This window comes from Petaurus breviceps, unplaced genomic scaffold (assembly GCF_028583685.1).
Source record: "Petaurus breviceps papuanus isolate PSGF00001 unplaced genomic scaffold, PetGlider_PUasm1.0 90775, whole genome shotgun sequence".
NCBI lineage: Eukaryota > Metazoa > Chordata > Mammalia > Diprotodontia > Petauridae > Petaurus > Petaurus breviceps.
In genome coordinates this window covers 3,518,393-3,526,443 of record NW_027187342.1, presented here as the reverse complement: position 1 = coordinate 3,526,443, position 8,051 = coordinate 3,518,393, and positions in this window count along the sequence as shown.

Here is an 8,051-nt window from a genome sequence, read left to right as displayed (position 1 = left end):
GACTCTGATGACTTAGGAAGAGAGAGAACAAAAAAACCAAACATGTATTGGGGCAGGTAGGTGGCATGAATAGAGTACCGGCCTTGGAGTCAGGATGACCTGAGTTTAAATATGGCCTCAGACACTTGACACACTTACTAGCTGTGTGACCTTGGTTAAGTCATGTAACCCCATTTGCCCTGCCTTCCCCCCTCAAAAAAGAAAAGAGAGTTAGGCTTATGACTTTGCACTACTCTGACTCACTTAAATCCAACTTATGTTCAAGTTAAAAGACATCACGCATACCATTGCATCATTTTTATCTACCTCAAAAGTCCTATGGTGACAGGCAAGAGACCAAGAAGCAAGTGCCAATACACTGGGAGCTATAGTCACAGCCCTGCACATAGGTGGCCTAGGCCATAGGGTTATCTTCTCACTGGACTGAAGCAGTCCTGAGTATCTAAGCAACCTTATTTTAAGGACCTCAATGCTCACCTACTGGCAGGAAGAAGGGGCTAGAAAAAGTGCCCCTAAAAATTGTCTGCTTTACCTAAACTAACCCTGCAACAGGTGAGGATCCTAGCTTGCAGCTGAAACACAAAAAACATACAAAAACTTTTATGAAGGTGATTCCATTCACGACTGGTACATGGAATGTAAACATGCTAATGGACAGCATGAAATCCAGTAGACCTGAAAGATGAACAGCTTTTCTTGTGAGAGAATTCAGTAGGTATCACATCCAAACAGCAGCCCTGAGTGAAACAAGATGGATGAATGAAGGCCAGCTTGCCAAAGTCGGAGCTGTTTACATGTTTTTTTCTGGAGTGACTGTCATAATGAGGAACACTATGAAGCTGGTGAAGGTTTCACAACCAGGTCAAATCTATTCAATGAGTCTATATGCCTCCCCAAAAGAGTGAATGACAGGCTCATGACAATGTGATGGCCAAAGTGCCTTGCTACTATCATCAATATATTTGTTCCCAACCTTGCTGAAAATTGATGAGGTCAGAGAAAAGTCTTATGAAGACCTGGAGACCCTTATCATCATTGGTGCCCAAAGAGGACAAGCTTATAAATCTAGTTAACTTTAACACCAAAGTAGACACAGATAATCAGACATGGCAGGGAGTCCCTGGGAGGAATGGAGTCAGAAACAGCAAGGGCAACAGTCACTTACTACCAAAGACTTGTGAAGGTCTCAGCACTTTGTCATCACTAACACTGTCTTCTGTTTACCTAAACACAATAAAATTTCCTGGATGCACCTTTGCAGCAAACATTGGCATTTAAGAGGCTATGTCATTTTAAGGAGAATAGACAGGAGATATGAGAGTGACAAAAGTGGTTTGTGATACAGAGATCATAGACTTATCCTCTCCAAGTTAAACATTTGCATTCAACAAAAGGAATGGCCCCAAAAGCAAGAGAACTCCTGGAAGACATATTGTCAACAGATTAGAGCTCTTCTGTGTGTGCATGAACAGTTTGTTGCCAAACTGGAGGGAAAGCTGAGCCACTGCACAGATAGCCACAGGGGAGCAGAAAAAGAGTAAGCCCCTTTCAGCAGTTTGGTGTACAGCACTGCATTTACTCATCTGGATCAGAACACTTGCAAATATCAAGACTGGTTTGATGAAAATGATAGGGAAATTCAGAAGCTGGTAAATCAAAACACAAGAACTCTACAGGCTCTGCAAGTCCATTCATCTCTAAGAAGGCAGCATTTAACTATCAAAAGTAAAGCGCAAGTGAAGCTTGGAGAGATGCAGGATTCTTGGCTCAATAAGAAGGCAGACAAAATTAGTTTTACGCTGATGTAACAATCTAAAGTGCTTTTATAATGCCCTAAAGGCTATTTATGGGTAAAGACTTATGGAGTATCTCAGCTACTCAGTGTTGATGAAACCTCATTGATTAGTGGTAAGAATATGATCCTGGAAAGATGGGCTGAACACTTCTATAGTGTTCTCAACAGACCGTCCTCAACCAACGCTGATGCCATTGATCATATAGCTCTGGTTCAAGTCAAATCCTTCTCTAACTAAACTTCCAAATGAAGAAAAAGTTTTGAATGCCACTGGTGTCCTCTCATGTGACTAAGTGCCTGGTGTTAATTCTCTTCCAGCAGAGATTCACAAGGTAGGGGGTCCACTGCTCATGCAAAAGCTAACTGAAATCTTCCAGGTTATATAGCAAGAGAAGGCTTTTCCCCAGGAGTTCAAGGATACCCCATTGTCTGTTTCTATAAAGGAAAAGGAAATAAGTTAGCCTACAACAACTGCGGTGTGTGTGTGTGTGTGTGTGTGTGTGTGTGTGTGTCTTAATCATTGCTGGCAAGATTCTTGCTTGGATCCTTCTTAATAGCCTGATCCTTCACCTGGAATATGGTTATCTACCTGAGAAACGATATGGCTTCAGAGAGGGCAGAGAAATGGTCAATATGGTATTTGTTTTGCAACAATTACAGGAGAAACGCCCGATGGCAGAAGTCTGCATATAACATAAGTTGATTGGACCAAGGCCTTTGATACTGTCGGACCTGTGGGAAATCATGGAAAAATTTGGTTGTCTGGAGAAGTTCATCAGTATTATATGCCAGTTGCATGATGGCCTGCTGGCACAGGTTCTGGAAAATGGATGATGTTCTCACATTTTCCCAGTCACAAGTGGAGTGAAGCATGTTCTCATGCTTTTAGTATGCCATTTTCAGTGATGTTGTCATACACTTTCAACAAGGACAAAAAACAGCATCAAGGTCAACTATCACACTGATGGTAAATTATTTTACTTGAAATGCCTACAAGCCAAGACTAACATGTAATGAGAATTGGTGCATGACTTTATTCACAGATGATTGTGCACTCAATGCATTTTCTGAGGCTAAGATGCAGCAGAATATGGATAGATTCTCTGCCATTTGTACTAATTTTGGCTCGACAATCAACACCAAGAAAAGAAAGGTTCTCTTTTTCTTTTTTTAGAGGGGGGAAGGTAAGGCAATTGGGGTTAAGTGACTTGCCCAAGGTCACACAGTTAGCAAAATGTCAAGGGTCTGAGGTCCTTCTGAGGTTCTCCAGGCTGGTGCTCTATTCACTATGCCACCTAACTGCCCCAAAAGGAGAGATTCTCTACCAGTCAGCACCACATCACCCATAAATGAAACCATCAGTTACACCAAGTGGAGGAATTTTGAATGCTGTGGATAAGTTCATTTATCTTGGCAGTATACTTTCCAGGGATGTACATATAGATGATGAGGTTGATGCACACATTGCCAAAGCTAGGCCAGTGTTTGGGAAGCTCTGGAGGAAAGTGTGGGAGAGAAGAGGTATTAGACTGCCCACCAAACTGAAGGTCTACAGAGCTGTTGTGCTGATCTCATTGTTGTTTGTCTGTGAAACCTAAACAATATGCCACCGCCATGCCAGGAAATTGGATTGCTTCCATTTGAATTGTCTTAAGAAGATTCTGAAGATCACCTGCCAAGATAAAGTACTGGACATCAGGGTCCTTTCCCAAGCTGAACTGCCAAGTATTCAGACTCTACTGCAGAGAACAACTCCAACAGGCTGGCCACATTGTTTGAATGCCAAACATACATGTGCCTAAAAGACTATTCTACAAAGAACTTACACAAGGCAAAAGAAGCAATTCAAGGACACTCTCAAGGTAGTTCTGAAGAACTTTGGAATTGTGAGGCATCCGAGACACTGACACAGGACTGCCCAGCCTGGTGTGCCTGCATCAAAGAAGGCACTGTGCTCTATGAACAAAGCAGAATTTCAGTAGCTCAAAAGAAATGTGAGACACAGAAGAAATTTAGAAGCATCTCCATTATGTATATTCATATGGACTGACCTGTGGTTAAAAGCCTTCTGAGCTCATATCGGTCTAATCAGCCACAGTTGGACATGCTATGTACCCTGATATAGGGATATCATTTTGGTCCTTTTCCAGCACAAAGCACAACAACCAAATGATCAATAAATGTTCCAGAGAAACTTACCAGACAATATGCTGATTGACTATTGTTCAGCTAAAACTATTTATGGATATCTACCACAATGATTCTGCCAAGGTGTAGTCTTCCTGGTTTCCTGTGTGGGAAAACCACCTGTAAACACCATATCCTTACAGGAGACAACCTGCTGCTTATCATTTTTGAGGGGTTTCTCTTAAGAATTGATAGACATGGGGCAGCTAGATGGTGTGGGGCTCTGCACCAGCCCTGGAGTTAGGAAGACCTGAGTTCATATTCAGCCTCAGACACTTAACATTTACTCGCTGTGTGAACTTGGGCAAGTCACTTAACCCCAATTGCCCTGCCTTCCCCCCTCCAAAAAGACCCTAAAAAAAAAAAGAGAATTGATAGATACTTCCGAAGATCCACATCACCAGAATCAACCAATTGGCTGATCCATGGACTTCAGCAAAGGAGAGCGTTGGTGTTCCAGAATTTACTTTGGAATCAGCCAACAGTGATGGACCAGTTTGTTAAAGTATTGTTGGATCTTGTAAAAGATGAATTAGTTTGAGCAGAGGCGTCAGAGAGACTGCCCAGCCTCATTAAACAGTATGTCTGCTTCAACTCACAGCCAGATTAATTACAGTTTTACCTGGGATTTTGCCTGACCTATATTCCAACTGTAAATTCAATAATACTTTGTGAAAAGGAGTTCAGGTAACTAGGAGAAGCTTGGCTCAAGTTACCACCTTGTAAAACAGTTTGATTCTTCATCAAGAGGGCATGGTTTTTATGCTGAATTGTCCTGGGCACAATTCAACTGTCTTCATGGAAAAAGAGTTTTGTAGTGAGAATGCCCCCAGCAAAACCAACTGAGAAAAATAATTATTTTCTTATTATATTAATAACCAATTTTATTTTTAGGACCCAAATATCCTCTTTTGATTATTAATAACAATTATTCATAGGCTAGTCATTAGTAGGGTTTTTTTTTCTCTTTTTATTGCCTCATTCAAAGCCCAGTCCTCCTGAAGGAAAAAACCCACCTCATTATAATAGTCATTCTCTCATTAACTGTTAACCAATCAGAATTGATTTTCACCCTCAGGGACACCCCCTTCTCCAAAGGTATTTAAACATTTATGGCCTCCATGTGGGGTCTTTGGTTACCAAGAGAACCACTGACATTAATTTATTGATTATCTCCTAGCCTAATTATTAATTACCCAGAAAATATAACTCCCAGCCTTTTCGTTCATTTCAAAACACAGACCTCCTGTTTACCTCCTTCCTAGTCTCAGCCTAGAATTTCCAAAGAGATCAAGCACTCAGAGTCCAGGCCTTGACTCACCAAGGCTTAGCTAATTTTCTTGTTACAGAACTGACAAAGAGAAGGGGTGCTATAAACTTGCTAGAGCCCTGACTTGTACTGACAGATGACCTCTACTGTAAGGACCCAAAACTTATAAAACCAAATCGCTATGGGCGTATGAGTGAATATCTAAATTTTTATATATACTGTCTTCCATATTTCTTGTTGTCCTGGAGATCAGGTGATTAGCCTGTCCAGTAATTTGGACTTTGCTCAAAATTTGGGTAGTCATATTCAGAACTAACCAGTTCTTCTTGCTAAGTAAGCTACAAAAAGATTGCCAGGGAGGTTCACAGCTTCTAAATTCATTAACCTGTGGCAAAGGCTTAGTCACCCTACCCCAGGTATAGATCTGAATTATTGCTGCCTAGAATTACATGGGGAAAAAGGCACAGGGTACCTGTCAATAATCCCACTGAAGCCAGAAGAATTACTAGCCCTATAATATCCAACAATACCAGGATTACCTAGTGCCATGGAAATAGAAATATTAATCCCACATAGATCACACATTGATGCTGTTACCTGGTTCTCATCCCTCACTCCATGTGCTTTAGCTATATTTAATCACTGAATGGTCCCAGCCAGAGGTATTCGGGGAGTTACCATGTGCCTCTGCACAGGTACATACACATAGAGGGAAATCTTCATAAGACACCAATATTATTTGTGAGAAAGAAGAATGGGGAAGTACAGATTCCCCACTGTTACAAAGCACTTAACTCCAGCTCCCAATTTCTTACCTGCTGAACTCCTGGAAAGTCTAGGAATCCATCCAGAGCTTGGCATGTCAGAAGAATTCTTAACAACTCAAATATCAAGTAGACCCCAGATGGCTCTTCAGGTCTTCCAAAGTTTCACAAAACCATGGTCTATGACCTGTTAGACCAAAAGGTCTAGCAGTCTACCTAGATAACATTTTAATTTTTTCCTATGCCCAGCCTGTTAACATGGGTCAAAACTGTCCTCTAGTACCAGTACTAGAATCAGCTATTCCTAAAATTGGAGAAGTAAATTAGGTCAGAAGAATCCTTATGACACATGTTAGGTGGAGTCAGTGAGATATCTATGGATTCAAGGAAGGCAAAGGTAATTTATTTTTCAATTGTGTGCAACTCTCTGTGACTCCTTTTAGGATTTTCTTGGAAAAGATACTGGAATGGTTTACCATTTCCTTCTCTAGCTCATTTTACAGATGAAGAAACTGAGGCAAACAGGGTTAAATGACTTGCCCAGGGTCACACAGCTAGTATGTGTCTAAGACCAGATTTGAACTCAGGAAGATGAATCTTATTGACTCCAGGCCTGGCATTCTATCCATTGTGCCACCTACCTGCCCCAAAGGCAATGGTTGGTACACAAATAGCCAAGATCGACAGCATTATTGAAGAGTCATAGACTACTCTTCTGCTTCATCCCATTTCTTGGCTCTGAATGTACGTCTCATAGACTTATTCAAACATTCTAGGGTAGAGATTCTTAACTTGGGATCTGTGGATTTGTATGGGGGGAAAAGTCTATCTTTATCTTTACTAACCTTCAAATGAAATTTAGTATTTTCTTCAATATGAATTTTTTAAAAAATACCTTATTCTAACCAGAGGTCCATGACCCAAAAAGGTTAAGACTCTTGCTCAAGAAAATTCTGCTGGACACCTCCCACAAAGACTCAATTTGATAAAGCTCATTTCCATAGCACTTTAAGGTTTGTGAATAAGGTTATTTGCAACAACCCTATGAGGATCCCATTATTGCCTCCATTTTATAGCACAAGAAGCAGAGCCTTGAAGAGATTAGGGGACTTGTCAAAAGTCACAGGGCTAGTAAGCGTTAGAACTGGTTCTCCAAGCCATTGTGCAGTGCCACCACACCTTTAACTGGTGGTTTGCTTCAGTTCCCGTGCTGAGGTAAGAAAAGATAGATGGGATCACTTGAAAATTGGGTGGAAATCAGCCCAGGTAAGACGAAAAACCCTCAAGAATTACATGTACAGATAGATAGACAGACAGACAGATAGATAGATAGATTTGTGTGTAATGGAGGCCATACCTAGGGCAAGGTGGGGAAGAAAAAAAGAAAAAAAGAAATTTACATAATTTTATGTATTTAAAAAGAATAGCAAGTTATACATAATAATTTTCAGTTTCATATGCAATCATCTTTTTATTATATTTATTTATATATACTTTATTATACATATATTTTGGAAATGCTTGTTTTATTCCATAAATAGATAAACAGATTAATTCGTTGTTGTTTTTTTGCTTTTTGGAGGGCAATTGGGGTTAAGTAACTTGCCCAAAGTCACACGGCTAGTTTTTGTGTTAAATGTCTGAGGCTGGATTTGAACTCAGGTCCTCCTGACTCCAGGGCTGGTGCTCTATTTACTGAGACACCTAGCTGCCCCTCAGATTAATTAATTTTTTTTAAAAAAAGAAGAAAATCATTGAGGATGCACAGGAAACCCACCAACCAATTTAGATTTTAAAAAGACTTGTCAGTCAATAAACGTTTTTAAGTGTCTACTGTGTGCCAAGCACTCTGCTAAGTACTGGGGATGCAAAGAAAGACAAAAGTAGTCCCTACCCTCAAGGTGCTTACAGTCTAACAGGGTCCAATAACACAGTCTAATAAAAAGAAGTTGAAAAGCTGGGGGGGGGGCTCAGGGGAGATATCCTACATAAGGGGGAGGGGAGGGACAACAAAGTCCAAAGGAGGGCACCAAAG